At 38.2% G+C, this 22,554-nt stretch overlaps 1 protein-coding gene across 1 annotated transcript in view; it reads left to right on the top strand.

Moving 5' to 3' along the window:
- Positions 1 to 4,364: 4,364 nt before the first annotated feature.
- plxna3 (plexin A3) overlaps positions 4,365 to 22,554 on the top strand; it is a 151,426-nt gene continuing 133,236 nt past the window's right edge. Inside the window, exon 1 of the mRNA XM_023272695.3 lies at positions 4,365 to 4,642. The gene's annotated coding sequence lies outside the window, so the exon portion shown is untranslated. The remainder of the gene's footprint in view (positions 4,643 to 22,554) is intronic.

Below are 22,554 nucleotides of genomic sequence, written 5' to 3' on the forward strand. Positions count from 1 at the left end.
AGGTTTATGTCCCAACAACATGAAGTACACACATGCACGCACGCACGCACACACACACACACACACACACACACACACACACACACACACACACACACACACACACACACACACACAGCAGTATTGTCATGCATGCTGCTGACTGTTTTACGCCGACTTAAAAAGATTAGGGGCGATCAGCATCAATTTACACTGAAGAGAGAGAGAGAGAGAGACAGAGAGAGAGAGTGGGGGGGGGGACAAGAACAGGTGGGTCCAGGTGAGTCCAGGTGAGGACAAACTGTTTCTCTGTTGTAATTTCACAGGTAATTTTCAGGATTTCTCCAAAGTTCAACACAAAGCTTTGATTTCTACAAACCTCTTCATCCAAATGCCCTCAGCTGTCTTGCCTCAGGAAAGAAAGGAAACTAATGAAAGGAGACAGAAAGAGGAGGGAAACAAACAAAACAAACACTGGAAACAAACACTTGAAACAAACAAAAGGAAACAAACAAAAGGAAACAACATAAAGTCAAATGAGCATCGAGGAAACGGTGAAGACAAACAGACGATCAGAGGCTTCGACCCTCAAGTGGCTTCAATTAAGAAAATTACAGAGAAAAGACAAACCAGAACCATCAACTGATTACAGGGAGAAGAAGAAACGTCAGACTGGACCTGAACCAGTAGGATGGTAATACTGGGAACACTGGGAAAACTGAAGGAACACTGGGAACACTGGGAACAAACACTGGGAACAAACACTGGGAACACTGAAGGAACACTGGGAACACTGGGAACACTGGGAACAAACATTGGGAACACTAGGAACACGAGGAACAAACACTGAGAACAAACAATGGGAACCATGAAGGAACACTGAGAACACTGGGAACAAACAATGGGGACAAACATTGGGAACACTGGGAACAAACTCTGCATTTACAAGCAACAACAAGAAGAAAATATTGTGTAACTTCCTGTCCAGTGTGAATATTAAAATTACTCAGATTTGCTCCTCCTACTTTCCTTTTAAATATTTTATCTTTCTAGAAACATTCCCCGTCAGATTTACTGTGATGAACCAAAACACCACATCAGATTCTCTACATGTGAAAACCTGTTTAGAAATGAAACAAGATTCTGGTTCTGACATCAGAGTGAATCATGTTTCTGGCTGCAGACTTTAAGGCCTGAAGAAGATGAAGATGAAGGTTTGAAAGCTGCTGTTTTAGCCTCTTTTTCCACCGTGATAAAAATATCTGACTTTGTCTGGAAGGACAGAACTTGTCGATCCAAAACAGACCCAAGCTGAGTGTTAGACTGTTTTACATTATGTTTCAGATGGGTTCTTCTGGTTCCTTCTGAAGGTTCCTGTTCTGCAGTGGAAACTCACCTATTGTGAGACAGTTTGAAGAGAACAGCAGCCGACTGACTCATCAGGATGTGACTAATCTGGAATCACTTATTCTGAGCTCCAGAGTTTTACTCATTTAAGGGAATCTGTTCTTTCTACTACATCTACGCTACCGTTCAGAAGTTTAGGGTCTCGTAGAAATGTCCTGATTGTTGAAATAAAAGCAGTTTTAATGACTAATAAATCCAGTCTAGACATTGTTAATGTGGTAAATGACTATTGTAGCTGGAAACGGCTGATTTTTAATGGAATATCTCCATAGGGGTACAGAGGTAAGTCCTGTTAGCTCCTTTTAGCTCCTGTTAGCTCCTTTTACCACTTGTTAGCTTTTTTAAGCTCCCGTTAGCTTCTTTTAGTTCATTTTAGCTCCTGTTAGCTCCTTTTAGCTCCTGTTAACTCCTTTTAGCTTCTTTTAGCTCCTGTTAACTTCTTTTAGCTTCTTTTACCCCATGTTAGCTTGTTTTAGCTCCTGTTAGCTCCTTTTACCCCTTGTGAGCTTCTTTTACCTCCTTTGAGCTCCTGTTAGCTCCTTTTAGCTCCTTTTAACTACTGTTAGCTTATTTTAGCTTCTGTTAGCTCCTTTTAGCTACTGTTAGCTTCTTTTAGCTCCTGTCGGTTTTGTTTAATTCTTGCTAGCTTCTTTTAGTTCCTGTTAGCTTCTTTTAGCGCCTGTTAGTTTCTTTTAGCTCCTGTTAGCTCATTTTAGCTCCTATTACCTTCTTTTAGCACCTATTAGCTCCTTTTACCGCTTGTTAGCTTCTTTTAGTTCCTGTTAGCTTCTTTTAGCTTCTGTTAACTTCTTGTTGCTCCTGTTAGCTAATTTTGACTCTTGTTAGCTTCTTGTAGCTCCTGTTAGCTCCTTTTAACTCTTGTTAGCTTCTTATAGCTCCTGTTAGCTTATACTATCATTCAGCTGCATCTAAACTTTATGGCACATGTCTTCGCTTTTCGACCTTTTTGTATTTTTCTGGTGTTAGCTTCTCATGGCTACTTTTAGCTTCCTGAGCTTCAACTCTAAGAAGTCAGAAATCTGAGTTTAAAGTAAAAACTCTCAAAAAGTGAATAATATTCTGTATTTCTGGACGTTAATCATCTGTCAGACATCGTCGTCCTCCAGAGTCGATGCTTTCATTCCACAGTTAAACAGAAAGTAAATCTGGAATAGATCGTCGTATTATTTATAAAACATCATTTCTGAAATGGAAAACTATGATTTTATGAGTCAAAATGTAAAAACATGGAGGTTTTAGTGTGTTTTCTTGCACGTGGACCACATTAAACCAGGTTCAGACCAAAAACCTTGATGCTTACAGGGTTAGATCTGGATTTAACTGTCGTTAAGAATAAAGGCGATGAAAAACTTCATTTTTGATGAGGAAAACCGCTGTTGGGTTCTTTCTCTAAGTCCTGTTAGCTTTTTTTTTTAGCTCCTGTTAGCTTCTTTTCACTCCTTTTAGCTCATTTTAGCTCCTGTTAGCTTCTTTTAGCTCATTTTTTACTCTTATTAGCTTCTTTTAGCTCCTGTTAGCTCATTTTGCTGATGTTAGCTTTTTCTAATGCTTGTTAGCTTCTTTTAGCTCCTGTTAACTCTTTTTAACTTTTGTTAGGTTCTTTTAGCACCTGTTAGCTTTTTTCTTAGCTCCTGTTAGCTCATTTTAGCACCTGTTTGCTTATTTTAGCACCTGGTAGCTTCTTCTCACTCTGGTTTGCTTGTTTTAGCTCGTGTTAGCTCATTTTAACTCTTGCTGGCTTCTATTAGCTCCTATTAGCTTATTTTAGCTACTGTTAAATCATTTCAGTTCGTGTTAGCGTCTTTTAGCTTCTGTTAGCTCATTTTAGCTACTGTAAGCTCATTTTAGCTCTTGCTAGCTTCTTTCGGCTCCTGCTAGCTTCTTTTAGCTCCTGTTAGCTCATTTTGGCTCTTGTTAGCTTCTTTTAGCTACTGTTAGCTTCTTCTAACTGTTATTTGCTGGTTTTAGCTCGTGTTAGCTTCTTTTAACTCATGTTAGCTTCTTTTAGCTCATTTTAGCTACTATTAGCTTGCTTTAGCTCCTCTTTTAGCTTATATCTGGAATTAACCGCCATACAAACGATAAAGACAATAAAAACATTCTTTTTTGTAAGTTTTATTGGGTTCTTTACCCATAATCCACCTCTGCTTCATCCAGCTGCTAGTTGTTCATTAAACCTCAGAACCAGCTGCAGGTTCTCCAGAGGTTCATCTTCTGGTTCAGGTTCTCCAGAGGTTCATCTTCGGGTTCAGGTTCTCCAGAGGTTCATCTTCGGGTTCAGGTTCTCCAGAGGTTCATCTTCTGGTTCAGGTTCTCCAGAGGTTCATCTTCTGGTTCAGGTTCTCCAGAGGTTCATCTTCTGGTTCAGGCTCTCCAGAGGTTCATCTTCAGGTTCAGGTTCTCCAGAGGTTCAGGTTCAGGTTCAGGTTCTCCAGAGGTTCATCTTCAGGTTCAGGTTCTCCAGAGGTTCATCTTCAGGTTCAGGTTCTCCAGAGGTTCATCTTCTGGTTCTCCTGATGACTCTCAGCTGGTTGCAGCAGTTTTACAGGAATCTGTTCTCATGGTTTCCCTCCTCCTCCCTCTGTCTCCATATCTTCATATATTTGATTTTTTAAATTCTGTCACTCTTCTGCAGCGTCTCTCTTCAGTTTTTCTCCACATCTGACTCTGGAGGAGAAAAACAGCAGATTAAGGAGCCGGACTGAACCATTCCGCTGCTCCTGGAGGGGGGAAACAGCTGCTTCATGAAACACAAGCTCTCGTTTCTGTCCTCTGAAGGAGACAAACTCTCTCCGTCCGTCAGTCCGTCCGCTGAGCCGCCCGAGCCGATAATAAGCCGATTAATCGACCTTTAATTGGTTTAAGCAGCGGCTCCTGATCGGATCCCCCCCCCCCCCCGGTCCGGCTCGCAGTGGTACGTCCCAGATGGGGGGCTGGCTGTGCCGTGGAGGGGCAGACCGAGCCGTGCCGAGCCGAGGAAGGCTGCGACTGAATGGAGAGCAGCTCCGCGCAGATCCGCTCTCTGGATTATTCTTCTGGTTAACGCAGGACGTGTTTACCTGTCCGAACCGAACCACCTGCACTCACGCGGGCTGCATGAGAGCAGCAGCAGCAGAAGAAGAAGAAGAAGAAGAAGAAAAATCAGGAGGAGAGCAGCAGAAGAAGAAAGCAGCAGCTGCGCGTGGGACTGTGGATTTAAATCACTGATTGGACTTTTCTGCGCGTCCCCGTGCAGGTAGGTCGGGAGCGGGTTCGGGCCGGGTTCTGGTGGAGGGTTCTGGTGGAGGGTTCTGGGGCTCTCCGGGTCCGGGGGGCAGCGGGGTGGTAGTTGGGAGGTGGGGGGAGGATGAGTGGAGGTTTCGGGGGGGAAAACGCCTCGAGTCGCCGCCGCATCCTCCGCTGCTTTACGCCTGGAATTTTCCTGCTTTTCCCACCGTTTCCCCACGCGGAGGGAGCGGTGTGGTGGGGGTGTCGGTGTACCGGGAGCTGGGGGGTGTGGGGGGGCTCGGCCTCGGTCGGAGCCCCGGTTTGGGGATTTTTCCTCCATTTTAAAGCGCAGGACTCGGTGCGTAAAAGAGGCGTTTTCAGGCTGCAAATGTGTGTTTTTGTGTGTGTGGGGGGGAGGGGGAGGACAGGGGGGAGGACGGGCAGCGACTCCAGACGCGGATCCATTAAAGAAGAACAAAGGGGGGAGGAGGGGGGAGGCAGCGGCGGAAAAACGGTTAAAATCGCAGCCGAGGCGCAGAAAAACGTCCGAACGTCTCCGAGCTGCGGATCCGAACCGTCCTGGTCCGGATGAATAATCAGCCTGATCGATCCGACAGGCAGCGGCTGGAGGTTATCAATCAGCCACTGATCAGGAGCAAACTCACCTGATTATTTCTCCACTCAGGTTTTAATCAATCAAATCGCATCGTGATCAATTAAAATGATGGCTGGCTCCTTTAGAGGTGATCAATAATCTGATCAGGTCACAGTTCAGAGGACCAGACTCATAAAAACAACAAAAATCTGACAACATAAAACAACCGCTCTCTGCTGAAGAAAAAACGAGCTGATCAATAATCTGATCGATCAGTGATGTTCAGCTGATCAATAATCTCATCGATCACACAGGTCCTTCATAAAGGAGGTTTATTTAAGACTGGATCCAAAGCAGCTGATCAATAATCAGACTGATCAGAGCTGAAATGAGTCTGATCACTGATCAATCACATCTATTGATCATTTTTAAGCCTCTCACCTGTTTCCTGCTCCTCTCTGCGTGTTTCTGCATTTTAAAATCAGGAAATCAATAAAACAATCAGCTGATTAATCAATAATGAACGTTTAGAGTCAAACAGAATCACTGAGCTCAGAACTGAAGCTGATAAAACAGAAAAATAACTACAGAAAAGTGAAACCGTGGATCAATAAAACAGCTGATCAGAGTTCCAATAGTTCTAATCAATACTTTCAGAGCTGACTAATCAATTAATTGATAGACGAAGGATTATTTTGATCAATGTTTCATAATTGAGGATATTTTCATTAAAAAAAGCCAAATTTTTCTGGTTTCTGTTCAGATTGATCAGATAAAAACTAAACAATTGAACAATCGATTAATCGATTGGCAGAATGATTGATAACGAGCGTGGAGCCGCTGCAGTGTGAAGGCGCTCAATAAATAACTGATCAGTTTGTCAGCTGATCGTTAACACACCTGCTTGTTTATGTGGCGCTGTGAGGTCCTGACCTGATGATGTCATTGGCTTCAGGCTCCTGATTGGTCGGTTCACTCAGCTAGTTTCTGTTTATCTGCTGCTAAGAGCCAACAAAGAAAAAAAACACTATCAACATTTCTTAGGCGCAAAGCCTTAATTAATAGTTACATTTATTCTTTTTGCTCATAAACAGCCTAAAGTTAAAGTTTAGATCTTAGAGTACAAAAAATGTTAGTTTACAGACTTTGATCATCTGAGAATAAAATAATTTAAATGAATCTAGCGCAACAGTTTGATTCAGAAAAACATCAGCACGCTATCAGCACCCAGGTTATGTTACAGCTATGACTGTGTTAGCCTACGCAAGCTAAAATTAGCCTCAACAAGAAAGCATTAGCCTCTGCATATGCTACCTTCAACAAGATAGACTTAGCCACTGCTTTAGCATAAGCAAGGCAACATAAGCTGTTATGTTAGCTTAAACAAGTCTGTTAGCCTCTTTGTTATCTTAAATGAGATAGCTGTAGCTACTGTGTTAGCTTAAGCAAGGTAATATAAGTTGTCTCATTAGCTTAAATACGATGTTAGCCTCTGTTCACTTAAACTAGACAACTGTTGCCACTGTGTTAGCGTGTGCAAGACAGCATAAGCCGTTACATTAGCATAAACAAGTGTATTAGCCTCTTTGTTAGCTCAAAGACAAGCTGCAGAAGCCTTGCTTAGGATACCATAGGCTACCGTGTTAAATATCGTTAGCCTCAAGAAGATAAATGAGTTATTAGCTTAAGATCTTATCTTGTCATACATTAGCCTAAACAAAGTAACTTAAGCTACAGTGCCAGCTTAAGCGAGATAATGTTAACCACTATGTTAGCATAAGCAAATTAACATAAACTGCTACATTAGACTTAGCAAAGTAAGGCAAATCTTGCTTAAGCTTCTATGTTAGCCGATGAAAGGAAAAATAAGCTACTTTAAAAGCCTACATTAACTTTCTGACAAGGTAATGTAAGTGGAAATGTTAGCCTAAACAAACTAATTTAGCAGCCTAGTTAGCTGCGACATTAGCCTAAACAAGGTAAAGAAGCAATCTTGTTAGCTGCTACATTAGCCTAAACAAGCTAATGTAGCAGTCTAGTTAGCTGCTACATTAGCTTAAGCAAGATAATGTTAGCCAAAGTGTCCTCCACAGATGTCCTGTTTCGACCAATCAACCCTAAAACCCAAACTGTCAGTTACAGTCATGTGATGGCAGTTTTATTTATTTCACATATTTAATTACAAGTATATTCACTGTGCTTTACATCTAAATATGGAAATAAATGCATAAACATTAAAAAATGGAAAGTAAGATAATGTCAGCATGATGTAAGAACAAGGAAACCACAGATTGTCACATTTAAGAGCCCTGAAGGTCCCAAACAGTATTTATTTTCCAACTTTTTCTGTCAGAAGCAGCTGCAGAAATATTTAAAGTGGAACATTAATGTCGATTACAGGTGACCACAGCTGATGCAGGTTTTTCTCCTCCGGGAAAAACAGGCTTTAGCATCATTTCGAACGTCTTTATAAGATCGTAGAGATTCAACATGTTTCCACCGAGCTTCAGATGGATTCACATCACTGTTTCCATAAGTCGGTGTGTGTGGGTGTGGGTGTATGTTTGTGTGTGTGTGTGTGTGTGTGTGTGCATGTGTGTGCATGCGTGCGCGCGTGTCTGTGCATGTGGTCAGTTTTAAAACTGCAGCCGAGTCACGAATGATAGTGTGAAAACATACGTGTTCTTGTCTGTCTCACCATGTGGGAACTGGTTGGAGGACGACCTTCTAAAGGTCCTCCAGAGTCTGGTTCAATTTTAGGTTAATTGATGGATCTCGTTTTTGCCACGTTTGGTTCCTGTAATTTTCTTTTTTTTTTAAACTTGGAAATAGTGTCATTGATTGTATGTATAAGATGGATGTTGAAGGAGCCTGAAACCTGCATTCTGTCTAACAGCCAGCAGGGGGCGACACCTCTGGTTGCAAAAAGAGCTAATCATAATTCTCACATGATTGTTACCTCAGTAAACATTTTCAGTTGGTGGTCTTAATCGCTCATTTCAAGTCTCTTTCGATAAAACAGGTCTCTTAGTTTATCGCCTCGTAGAGGAAAATAGATCTTAAGTTTACAGTGATGCTACATTTCGATTGAGAAGCTAACACTGTATGAGCGTGTTCTCACGTAGCAGCTAATATGAGATTGTTGATGCTAACATCTCATTTAGGCTAATGTATCACCTCTGATGGCCTTGAGTAAGCTAGTGTAGCAGCTTATGTTGTCTTTTCAGGCTAACATAGTGGCCACTCTTATCTTTTTAAGCTAACAGTATTTTGTTCAGGCTAATGTAGCGGCTAGCGTGAAAATTAAAGGTAAAACAGGATTAATGTTTGTTAAATCCTTTCTGAAGTACAATGAATGTAAAATATAAAGAAAATTAAAGGAAACCAAATTAAAGTTTCACATAAAAGATGCAAAAATGACACTAAAAGATGCAAAAATGGCACTAAAAGTTGCAAAATGACACTTAAAGATGCAAAAATGGCACTATAAAATACAAAAAAGACACTAAAAGATGAAAAATGACACTAAAATATGCAAAACAACATAAAAGATGCAAAAATGACACTAAAAGTTGCAAAATTACGTTAAAAGATGAAAGAATGACACTAAAAGATGCAAAAATTACAAAGGCTTAACATACGAGCTAATCTTGAGTTGTTTCAGCTAATCTAGCAGCTAATGTTCTGTGGTTTAAGCTAACATCATGGCCAAATTATGTATACAAAAGATAGACGTAAACTCTGGGTCTGAAAAGTGAATCTTTAAACCTGTGTTCTTTCTAACAGCCAGCAGGGGGCGACTCCTCTGGTAGCAGAGTGAAGTCTGACACAACAAATGAGGAAAAGAGTCGTCTTCATATATAATATGTGAGCTCAGTAAACATTTTTCTGAGTTTAAGCTCTCAGTTGCTAGTTTCAAGTTTCAATGTTCATTTAGCATTAGCTTCTAGCTAGCTATGGCAGCTGGCATCTTTTAATGTCATTTTTACATCTTTTAGTCTCATTTCTGTAATTTTTAGTGTAATTTTTGCACAATTTAGTGTAATTTTTGCATCTTTTTCTGTCATTTTTGCACCTTTTAGTTTGTTTTACACCTTTTAGTATCATTTTTGCACCTTTTAGTATAATTTTTGCATCTTTTCTGTCTGGTTTGCATCTTCTGGTGTTATGTTTACATCTTTTCTGTGTTGTTTTGCATCTTTTAATGTCATTCTTGCATCTTTTTAATGTCGTTTTTCACTTTTTACTGTCATTTTTGCACCTTTTTCTATTTTCAACTCAAAAAAAAAATTAAAGCAAACGCCACCAGAAGTCAGATGAGTTTATGCCTATGACATTTTCTGTTAGGTGAGATGCGAATCTGCTGATTTGTTGGTAGAAAAGCAACAAACCTTTGGCGGCCATGTTGTTGTTGTTGTTTTTCCTGTTTTGAGGTCCGACAGTGAACGCAGCGTCTGGTTGTGAATCACAGGAACAAGATGACGACCTGTTAGTGGCTGCGCTGTCGGCCATCTTTGTTCTCTCTCTGTGTCATCGTTAGCCACTCCCACGTAGCGTGACATCAGCACAGGTGATCTCAGGTGACGGCGTTATTGGAAACACACCAGTGCTACTGATTAGCGAGTATTGATCGTGTGTGTTTGACCCTAATTATCGTACAGTCGAAATCAGGTCAACGTGTCACCTGCAGCCGAGTGTGTGTGTGTGTGTGTGTGTGTGTGTGTGTGTGTGTGTGTTTCTCTGTGTGTGTCTGTGGGTGTATGTGTTTGTTTGTGTCTGTAATTTAATCTGAAGCACTTTGTCTCTCTGTAACACACGTCACTGTTTATTAGTACACAATTAGACTCCAAAGTAAACACACACAGACACACACACACACACACACACACACAGTGACACACACACACACTCACACATTGACACAGACACACACACACATACACAGTGACACACACACAGACACACACACAGACACACACACATTGACACACACACAGTGACACACACACGCGCACACACACACACAGTGACACACACACGCACACACAGGTGCAAAATAACACAAACATGCAAAAATGACACAAAAATATGCAAAAAATATACTTAAAGATGCAAAAATGACACTAAAATATGCAAAAAATGAAACAAAAAGATGCAAAACAACACATAAAGATGTAAAAATATTAAAGATGCAAAAATTATGCTAAAAAGTGCAAAACGACACATAAAAGATGGAAAAATGTTACTAAAAGATGCGAAATGCTGTTTTATAAAACAAGAAGCAGCCAAAAAATGTATCTGTGAAGCATAAATGAAACATTCTAAAATCGTAAATAAAGGTAAAACAGGATGAAGGTTTGTTACATCATGTCTGAAGAAGAAAAAATGTAAAATATGAAGAAAATTCAAGAAAACCAAAATCCTTTCAACATCTTTCTATACAGTTAGTTTCAGTGTGAGAACCAGAGTCTGTTTGGTTTTAGTCTAATTTAAGATTTTAGTTCGTTTTATTAATCAAAACTAAAAATAAATCATGTTTTCTTTTAGAGCAGCGACGTGAATCACAGAAGACAGCAGAAAAATAAACGCTTCTAATGTTTCTCAGCAGATTTAAAGGCAGCTGCTGCACAGAAACAGAGGAAAAGTCACTAACAGGGATGTTCTTAACAATATTCTAATATTTTCAGCTATTAAATAATGTGACTATCATATAAACAGGATCAGGGTTGAGACCAGAGTCCGTTTAGTTTTAGTCTCATTTAAGGTTTTTGTTTGTTTTACTCACAAAACTGAAAATAATTTTTGTGTTATTTGAGAGTTTTTTAAAAAAAAAAACTTTAATCTTCTGAGCATTTAGAAGCTTGGTTACCGTGGTTACAGGTATTATTCTGGCCTGAGTCGACCAAAGTGCTGCACATTTTGTTTTATAAAACAAGAAGCAGCCAGAATATGAGCAGAAACCAGTCAAAAAAGCAACAGAAATGAAACATTATAGGATTAGGATCAGGATTAAGGTTTGTTAGATCATCTCTGAAGTAGAATAAATGTTAAATATGAAGAAAATTAAAGGACACCCAAATAAAGTTTGTAAAAATTATACTAAACAGTGCAAAACGACTTATGATCGGTCCAAAAATGAGCAGCCAAAAAATGGATCAGTGAAACATAAATGAAACATTCTAAAATCATAAATAAAGGTCAAACAGGATGAAGGTTTGTTACATCATGTCTGAAGTAGAAAAAATGTAAAATATGAAGAAAATTCAAGAAAGTTAAAGTTTCACCTGAAAAAGATGCAAAAACGACACACCTGGAGTTAGCATTAGCGGCTAGCTGTTGTGTCCACATGGGCAAACAGGACGACACACACACACACACACACACACACACACACACACACACACACACACACACACACACACACACACACACACTCAGGATGAAGTGAGGAAACAATCATCTGACAATGAGTTTCCTCCTCGACGCCTCCTGACCTGCTGGAAGTGTGTGTGTGTGTGTGTGTGTGTGTGTGTGTGTCTGTGTCTGTGTGTGTGTGTGTGTGTGTGTGTGTGTGTGTGTGTGTGTGTGTGTGTGTGTGTGTGTGTGTGTGTGTGTGTGTGTGTGTCATCCTCAGACAGGTTAGGGTCAAACACATCCATGTTCCTCTTTACTGTGAGTTTTTTCAGTTTTTCCACTTTGTTGTTCTTTAGATTTTCTGCATCTTGAACCAAACCAGAGATGTTAATTTAAATGAAACTTCTTGAACCTGAAGCGACCAAACATTTATTTACTCACATATATTTTATACAGGAATAATTTTTGTTGTTCTCTCCTCAACTTTTAGCTTATTTTTAGACTTTATTAATCCTTGAAGGTAAATTCAGTTGTTTCAGCAGCTGGATGTTCGTAAAGGGGTAAACAATAAGACAACACAGAATATTAGGATAGAAAGCCAAAGTAAAATAAGAAAATAACCAAATGTTGTGAAAATAACAAAACATTGCAGAAATAACAAAAAATGACACTAAAAGAAGCTAAATAATTATTAGTTGACAGTTTAGGACAGAATTATTATAAAAAGTGGATTTTCCTGCGTCTAAATTCCATATTTCCATATTTATATTTATTTGCATCGATGTTGCATCACGTCCATCGAGACTATATTTAAATCTGAATATATTTTATCACTTCTCTTCAGGGTCATTTAGTTGTTGTTGTTACCTGTTCAGGTGTTTGTTTGTTTGCAGGGTGGAGTCCAGATTTAAACAGTGCAGCTCTTTTTTTTTTTACCACTAAAGAACCATTGAGATGTTTTCTTTCTTCTTAGTAACCACAAATCAGTTTTTATGATGTAAAAGCTGTTTCTCCATCTGAACGTCGTGTTTTCAAACCATTAAAGTGTTTCTGAGCTCCAGCACTAATATTTAGATAAAGTCAACAGGCTCCAGTGGTGCTCATGAATTCGGAACATTTAGTGTTTTGCAGATTTCTTTCCAACAAATCGGTGGAGTTTCTGTCTCGTTTTAACTCACTGTGGTTCATTTTAAAGTCCTGCAGCTCTGAGGAACCAGAATGAAGAAGGAGAGAACTCGGATGTTTTGTGGCAGTATGGTTAATATATGTCTAAAATGACTCAAACTTTGCTCAAAATGTCAAAATCTTGAGCAAATTGCCTCAAAACTTTCTCCAAAATGAATCCAGAATCATTCACCATTTGTTTAAAATCATAAAAAATGTGTCTTAAATGAAGTGAAAATTGTTTAAAATGACAGATTCGTCCAAAAACGACTTGAAATCTGCCTGAAATGACAAAATAATGACTGAAGGGACTTTTTTCCTGGAATTATTCAACTTTTGCTTTTATGACAAAAATTCGTAAACATGAAACTTGACTGAAATGACAAAAATCCACCCAAAACTACTTCTAAACTATCAGAAATTCTTTGAAAACGACTGGAAAATGTTAAAATTTGTCTAAAATTACTCCAATTTGTTTAGAAGGACAATCATCTAAAACGACACAAAACTTGTCTATAATAACAAAACATGATCCAAAATGACTTGAAAATTATGAATAAATTACTCAAAACTTGTGAAAAATGGCAAGATTTGCCCAAAATGATCCAAGATTATTTCAAGATGTCAAGAAGTTGTTCTAAATGACATAAAACTGATCTAAAATTACAGAACATTCTCCAAAATGGCTTTAAATTATTCAAAACTAGTTTAAAATGGCGAGATGTGTCCAAAAATTACTCCAGGTGTGTTTAGATTCGTGGACTGGTGATGGTTAACGCTCTGAATCCATAAAGGTTCTGGAAGTTTTTAACTTCTTTCTCATTTTTTTCATGGTGGTTCATTTTAATCTAAAGTCCTGCAGCTCTGTGGAACCAGAAAATCATGAAGAAGGACAGAGAACTCAGAAATCACAGAATGATGGAAACCAGGAAGCAGAAGCAGTTTTTTGATTATTTATTGGACAAAAATGGTCCAAAATGTCTAAAAAAATGCTCAAAATGACTCAAACCCTGTACGGATTTTCTCAAAACTTGTTGAAAAATGACTTAAAATGGGACAAAAATGGAAAAACGTTACCGTTGGTGTCAGTTGAGTTGGTCATGGTTCCATCGTTACACCAAAGAGCTCCAAATTTTTCATGTTTTACAGAAATTGTTCAGCTGAAACACTTTGTTTTTGGTGGATCTTTAAAGGAGACATTCAGAATAAAATGATTTTGATGAACTTCACGTCACAGATGATGCCTTCAATGTCTAAAAATCTGGTTTCTTGTTGATAAATGGTGTCGTTTTGGCGATTTTTTAAAAATTAGTTTTGGGTTCAGACTTGTCATTTCCTCGGCTCGGTTTGCAGAAATCACAGTTAGAATGATGGAAACTAGGAAACAGAAAAGAGTTTTTTGGTTCTTTATTGGACAAAAGTGGTCCAAAATGTCTAAAAAATGCTCTGAATAACTTAAAAGTTGCACAGATTTTCTACAAAATGGAAAACTTGTGTAATCTTTATGTTTCCACAGGTGTTACCAGCATGGAGGCTCCACATAATGTAGATATTTACAGTTTTAATTTGCCTCCTTTCTGTGGAAACACTGCCTGCAGTTCACCTGAGAAACCTCAGAATTGTTGTGACGTTATTGTTGGCATTAAATGAGTCATTTTGGTGATTTTTTTGTTGGTTTTTGGGTTCAGACTCGACATTTCTTGGCTCGGTTTGCCTTTTATACACCGTTAAACCTGTAAAAACAGCTGGATTTGAATGCAGCTTGGCCTCAGGTTACAGGTTGGTTCTACAGATGATCAGATGTGGAGAAGATCCGTCGCGTTTCTGCTCATATTTTAGCTGAGCTGATGTTCTGATGGGCTGCAGCAGCTGAGGTTATTTTAAATCTCCGTCTTACTGTATTTCCACGGCTGCAGCTCTCAGACAGACTAAAAGCATTCTTCATCCACACGCTGTGAAAGGAGACACTTAAATACACAAACTGCCCACTTTGGAAACTGCATTAGTTGCTAAGCTACGGCACGCTAAATGAGGACATTTTGAAATCATTCTGAGATCGTCCGGATGCTGAGAGGCTGCAGGTTTCTGTCCGTTAGCGGCAGATTTTAGTGTTTTAACTGTGGAGTTGGTGATTAAAACGAAGGTTTCTGATCAGAAAAATGTTATTAAACGAGTGTTTTTGTTCAGAATTAGCCGTTAGCTCAGCAGATGGCTTCATGCTGTGTGTTTGTTGGACGTTATTCGTGTCTCTCAGGTGTTTGATGTTTGGCAGCTGATACTGAAGAAGCCTCTGATCAATAATATTGATTAAACCTGTTTGCCAGCTGCCTTTTTACAGCAGCTACCATCAGCTGGAGACTGAGGAAACGGCAGATTTTCATTCATGCTAATGTTACAGATTCAATAAAAAAGGAGCAGGCTAACAGAATGCGAACATTGGCCTTTTATGCAAACAAAAGTTTTTCATTGTGATATCATCTTTCTATCGCACACATTTGTTTTTTCTGCTAAACTTAATTTTACATGCTAACTTCAGTTGCTAATGTTTGTTTTTCTTAAGGCTGCCTTTTTTGTGCAGTGGGTTAGCATGTTTTAGCATAGTTTTTGTTTGTGCTAGCCTTCATTTTTATTTACTGACATTAGCTGTTTATGCTAATGTTTATACCTCAGATTTTATATACTAGCTTTGGTCTGTATGTTAACTTTACTAATACTTTGCTAATGTTACACGGCTGGGAAACATGGGCCAACTCTTCCTTGGTGCAACACATTTATTTTGCAGGAACTGCAAAAAGATGCAACATTAACGTGACTACAGGAGCTTGGTGCAGTTACATTACTCAGATCACCGTACTCGCTAGACTTCTACATTACATTTACAAGTACTACTGAACAAATACTAGTACTGTAAACACAATATTTCAAAATCACATATGACTGGCACAAGTTGTGCAATTCTACATTTAACAAAGATATCTTTATGAACTCAGAAAACCTTTTATTGTCTTTTAACCACTGCCTTTACCATGTTTTAACTGCAGCTTAATCACCCATGAATTAGTTTTATGAACTGCATTGATCTTGTTTTTACCATTACTGTAACTTATTAATAACCATTGTACCTGTAACTCATTTCCACACTTAAATCACTTAAAGCTTTAGCTAATGTACCATGTGTGACAATACATACTCCTCTGTCTTAGCTCAACTACTACATTTGCATTGGAATAGGTCCACACTAGAACACTCTTACTTAGCTTGACACATAGCTCATGTGCTTATGACCAAAAACCTTCAAAAGTTCGTTTTACATGTCTTTTCACATAAACTCATGCTTGTACATTACTTTTGTGCATTTCTGGACACTTAGGTTATGACTTTTTACCTTGTACAAATCTCAACTGTCTTTTGGTTTATTACTACGATCACCCATGACCCACGTCCGCCATTTCAGAAACACAACGTGGTGGCTAACTTTTTAACTCATAAACCTCTCAAAACACGCATTAGCTCATCATACATTACTCTCTAAGGTACTTAAGAAACACTACCACTGTTTTATACAACTTGTGTGTCGCTACAAACCAGCTTACCTGCAAAAAGACGCAACATTAACGTGACTACGGGAGCTTGGTGCAGTTACGTTACTCAGATCACTGTACTGACTAGATTTCTTCTACGGCGTCAGCTACTGATCCCCAAAACACCAAGCGCCCTCTGCTGGCGTAAAAGAGTATTGCATCTTACCTCAAAACACACTGTAACCCTTATAATAGTGGACAATATATAGCAAAACAGTAGTTAATCTTGTAGTTTTCCACCTTAGATAAAATTAAATGGGGGGCAACTATTTTAAAGCATAACTTAAACACATAGTGCCACACTAATATTAGTTTTTCTATACAACATTAGTTTTTCTTTGCTACTGTTAGCTTATTATGCTATCTCTCACTTGAATACACCGATATTGTTTCATGCTAACCTTAGCTTTCATTTATTGACATTAGCTGTTTATGTTAATGTTGTTTATACTTGCCTCAGATTTTATATTCTAGCTTTACTTGGTATGTTTACTTTTTTATGCTCATGTTTTTTCTTTAAATGCTACTACTAGTTTTTATATGCAACATTAGTGTTTCTTTGCTACTGTTACTTACTTACTTACTTATGCTATCACCTGAATACACCAGTATTATTTTATGCCAACCTTAGTTTTTACTTATTTACATCAGTCTATTGGTTATTGTTGTATACTAACCTTAGTTTATAAACGTGTTAATTTTTTGTTTACTTTAGTTTTGTAATGTAACTTTAGTTTATATGTCTCCTAACCTTACTTTGTTTATGCTAAAATTAGCTTTTAAGATCATTGTATACTGTTAACTGTTTTAGTTGTAATTTTAGGTTCCATTTACTACCGACCTGTTTTATGTTAAAATTAGTCTTCATATGCTAACTTTCATTTATAAATACCAGTGTTATTTTCTTATGCAAGCATTAGTCTTTTAATGCAAACTTTTTTCTGTGTTCTTTTTATTGCTAGCCTCAATTCTTTTAAAACTAGCTTTAATTTTCTATGCTAGCCATTGTTAGCTTTAGCATTATTTTTAGCATTTTTGATGCTTTATCATGCTAGTGTTGGATTTTTTTGTAGTATTTATTGTATGCCAACGTTTGTTTTGTGTTTTTATTCATTGCAGCTGAAATGTCATTCTGGTTCTACATTTTATTTAGGTTTCGGAAGTTTTTCATAGGTTTGATCTAATTGTTGGGTTTGTAGAACAAAACATTTTTCTGTGTTTTCTGACACTTTCTAGACCCAACAGTTGTTGGTTTAATTGAGAAAACAATTAACAACCTCTGGTTAAGGAGAATAAGAGTTGATCTCTTCCTTATTTCTCTATTTTTAAGTGTTTTTGGGTTGATGGTTAATGAGGAGAAACTATTAACATCAGAATGACTCAGAAGTGAGTCAGAATAAACCTGCTTTAGGACTCGGTTTGTTTTTGAATGATGGAGATAAAAATTCTCGTCTTTCTGTAATGAAGCAGCTTCAGAGGAGTTTTGGTTTGTTTGAATCTGAGATCAGAAAGAAATGGAGTTGGTGAAATATCTCAGATCGGCTGTTAATGACGAAGCAGCAGCAGAGTTCAGTTTCCTTTAAGCCTTAAAGCAGCAGCAGGTAAACAGCTTTCATCAGAAACTCTCAGCTCCACGGTCACATCTGAGCCGGTTTGTTCTCAGTCTGGAGATAAAATCCTGAAATGCGTGAAGTTTAAAGGAGCATGTCGCTGTTTTTGTTTGCTGCAGCTCATTTATCTCAGAATTTACTCATCAGCTTTTAACTTTTTGTCGTTTGTTCCTGTTTGTACTCTGTTTGGAAAAAGAAAAACATCTGGAAAATAACCAAAACCGTGAACAGAGAGTTCACAGTTAAAAACAGAAAAACAGAAACCAGGACATTTTCTGCTTTTTAATTGTGACTTTAATCATGTATCCATAGTAGAAATCATATAAAAAACTGAATGAACAGTAAAGTGGATGTTTCCAGTTGTTAAATGGTAAATCTATAATCTGTAAATAAACCAGGTGAGTTCCTCCACCTGGACAATTCTCTGTGAGCGTTTCAAACATCAATATTCATCATTTAATTGTCTGAAGCTGCAGATGAATATTTGATTAATCCTGTGGCTCTGGTCTGAGTGTTGGACGGTTTGTGGGAACCGTTGAAAGACTCTGATCATCGTTGTGGTTCAGAAACATTCTTCTGACCTCAGACAACCAGAACATTTCACTCAATAATAAATGTATTTATGGAGGAAGAACCAGAACTCTGACGGCAGATCAGCAACATGTTGAACCTCTGAACCACTAAACCAGCCGGCAGGTTTAAAAGATGTTCTGTTTTTAAAAGGCATCAAAGTCGAACCATTTATCAGCCAGAAACTGTAAAAGGAAATAGAACTACACCAAGACTAAAGAACCCACAAGAAACTCTGAGGAAAGGTTGTTGAAAAGCTTCAGTCAGGATGATACAAGAACATTTACAGTTCCTAAAGATCTCCTGGAGTCCAGTTAAACCCATCATGAAGAAATGGAAGGAAGATGGAACATGAATAAATCTGACTAGAGCAAGACGTCCTCAAGACCTGAGAGACTAGAGAGAGAGGCCACCAAGACTCCTATGAGTCCTCTGAAGGAGAAAGAGACTAGAGAGGGAGGCCACCAAGACTCCTGTAACTCCTCTGAAGTAGCTATATTTTATATAGACACTGTAAATGTCTCCAGTTTAGTTTTTCGTGCATGTCTTCAGCTCTTTATTATAGACATTAATCTCTATAATTGGTACTAATTTGTGGTTTTAGCTCTGATCTTTCTTCAGGTCAGTAAACCGTCTTCTGTCTCATTCTGTAGTTTAAATCAGTAATGAGTTAAGCTGATCCTTGTTCTGTTTATGTTGAGAGGAAACACTGGGCTGGTTCGTCAGCTCTCCGTTCGTCTTCCTCAGAGTTTCTGTGTTTCAGCTTCTTGTGTTTAATTAAATTCGTCTGAGGTTCGTGTCGCTGAGAGCCAATCAGATCTGCCGTTATTAACTGGAATGTTCTGAGGATCCAGTCGGACCAGATCGTTCTACAGAGTTAATCTGCTGGAGATAGGACAGGATAGATATGTTCCTCAGCGTGACTCACTGTCCGTCACGGGAATCAACTTTGTTTGGACTTCCTGTCAGCTACTGATTTATGTGGAGGTCAGAGGTCATGAAGGATTCCCTGTCGGTCCGACTCACTCAGACTTCAGGGCATTAGTTTGTGCTTTGGTTTGGTGAAAATAAAAATAGCAAATAAACGGTAATTCTTCTCTTAGATGACCAAAACCAAAACGTTGGTACTGAGAAAACAACTGATTCTCAGAAAACATTAATAAATATGTTAAACAATCAGTTCAAAACTATAAAAACTGTGAAAATATTCAGAGATTTTTCAAACCTTCGACCAAAATCACTCATTTGTCCAAAAAGACCAGAAAATTGTCCGAAACAGGTGAAAGTTCATTGAAAGTGCTCCAAAACTTTCACTAAATTACTTGAACCTCAACCAGAATGATTCACAACCTCATAAATTATTTAAAAAAAAAAAAAAAAAGTACAAGTGACAGCAGTGGAGCCAGAAACAAATATGTTAAATAATGAGTTCAAAATTATAAAAACTGTGAAAATAGTAGTGAATATCAGTAGAATAATGATGTTGTAGCTCATTTGTTTACACTTTAGTAACTTTAGCCACAGATTCACATAAAATTAGCAGAAATTACTCACTAATGAGGTTAGCATCAGAAAATAAACTGTCAATGAGTTTTAGAACTAAATAGAATGAAAAACATTTAAAGTGTGCTCTGTGGCACTGACCGCATAGCTAGCTGTCTTTAGCTGTGTTGCTAGCATGTCTCCATGACTTTAGCTGCATAGCTAGTTGTGCCATTAGCCTCTTTCTGTGACTTGTTGTGTTGTTAGCCCCTTTTGCTAACATTAACTGCACAGCTAGCTGTCATTAGCTGTGTTGTTATTGTCTTTCCAGGACTTTGGCTGCGTTGTTAGCTGTGTAGTCAGCGGTCTTTGGCTGTACTGTTTGGATCTTTTCTATGAAAAGTTTTGTATTTTTCTATCTTTAGCTGTGTGCGTAGCTGCGTCATTGACTTTAATTGTTAGTGTCTTTCTATTGCATTGACTGCGTAGCTACTAATTAGCTGTCTTTAGCTCTGTAGTTCTGTAGTTACTGTGCATTGTCAGTCTCTCTCGAAATATATTAGCTGGGTAGTTCATGCGTAGCCATACCATTAGCCTATTGTTGTGTTGTTAGTGCCTTTCTATGGCAATAACTGTGTCTTTAGTGGTCATTAGCTTCATAGTTAGCTGTGTTGTTAGTGTGTTTCTGTGACTTAAGACTGTAGCCTCTCACTTTGACATTAGCTGTATAGTTAGCATCTTTCTATGGTAATGTCTGTGTAGCTAGCTGTCTTTAGCTGTGTTGTTAGTGTTTTTCTGTGACTTTAGCTGCATGCTTAGTTCTACAATTCTATGGTTTCATTCAGCAGACACTTTTATCTAAAGTGATGTAAATTTGAGAATAGTTACTAGTTGCGCCATTAGCCTCTTTGTGTGACTTTCGTTGTGTTGTTAGCCTTGCTTTATGACATTACCTGCACAGCTAACTGTGATTAGCTGTATTGTAGATCATCAAACAGTTTTCCTAAAGAATGTGTAGAGCAAAGCTATGTCCTCTCTTCTATTTTCCATCTTTCCACCCCATCATCAGCCTTGATTGAATGTTTCCTTCCAGCTCATATTATCAGGATCAGACTAATTCTTTGGACTGTTTTCCATCAGTCAGTTTGTCCTCTTGGTCAGCAGTAACAACTAGATAAATATCTAGCTTCTACTGCTGAGAAAAAGATCACATTAGCATGGATCAGAGTAGGGTTAGCAAACAACACAGAAAACATGGAAGAAGAAGCTGAGCCCATCAATACCTATTATTGATCAATATGGAGCAGAAAACTGGAAAAGATAAGCTTGATTTTTCAAACATTTGAAGCCCAAATGTCCTCCAGTTCTGGAATGATCCACGTATCGACTCATCCAGGAAATAGTCGGCAGCTGAATCAAACATGATGATAGTAATTGTTAGTTGCAGCCCTGCAGCGTTCAGTGAAAGAAACACCTGATTATACCACAAATAAATAATAATCACTGAATTAAATCCCAATATTCTGCTCAATGTGCACTAAAATGAGAAAAGTGTATAAATTATAATAATCACGGCGTCTTGGAGGACGTTTTGGTTGTGAGTTTGTTCCTCCTGTTCCATTGTTTTGCTACCTGTCCTTTATTAATGGGCTGCTGCTGTTTGTCGCCTTCCGGCTGTTTCATTTCACGCTTTACACCAGGAGGTTTTGCTTATTTTCTGCTCGGACGACGTGTTTTTCATCAGGATTTCACGGCCGACTGATAAAAGAAGAATAATAAAAGTGTGTCGAGGCTGTGAAGTCGGAGAGCAGTTGCTGATTAAACGCCTTTAAAGCTCTCAGGCTGGAAAACACAACACATTTTATGGTTTTAGGTCTTTCTAGGTTGATTATTTTACCCACATAAATCAGGACTGAGCAGTTACACGACACGCTGCTTAGTTGTCATTTCAACTGGTTTATTCAGGAAAAGTCTCTTCAGTTTGATTATTATTCAGTCTGGACTTTATAGAAATGTTTATTTCTGTCTCAGTATTATTAATGTTTATCCTGAAATCAATGTAATGCATTTATTTACACTTTGGTACATTTATTTATATCATTTAAAGGCAGCTTAGCCACTGAATCACATGAAATTAGCAGCAACACTGAGATGGCAGTTACTGAGATCTGCTAAGCTAACTAGCTTTAGCAGGAATTTAACAACTTAGTAAATTCTCCATCATGATCGGATTTAACTGCAAATTCAAGAACCAAAATGTCACCAAACTAGATATTTTCATTTTACAGGCAAAAACCTCAAGAGAATTTTAAGTTAGCTTTAGTAGCTAAGGCTAGCTGTGGCTATCTCAGCAGCTAGCTTATACTTGATTTAGTGCTCAGACTTTAACTGTGTAATTAGCTTCTTTCTATGGCTTTAGGTGAGTAATTAGCCTTTTTCTTTGACTTTATTTGTGAAGTTCACACCTTTTTGTTGCTTCATCTGCATAATTTAGCGGTGTTTACTCGTGTCATTAGTGTCTTTCTATGACTTTAGCTGGAACTAGCTTTGTATATGCTGTATTTTGCTGCATGCTTAGCTGTGT

The sequence above is a fragment of the Amphiprion ocellaris genome, chromosome 8 (genome assembly GCF_022539595.1).
Source record: "Amphiprion ocellaris isolate individual 3 ecotype Okinawa chromosome 8, ASM2253959v1, whole genome shotgun sequence".
Classification (NCBI taxonomy): Eukaryota; Metazoa; Chordata; class Actinopteri; family Pomacentridae; genus Amphiprion; species Amphiprion ocellaris.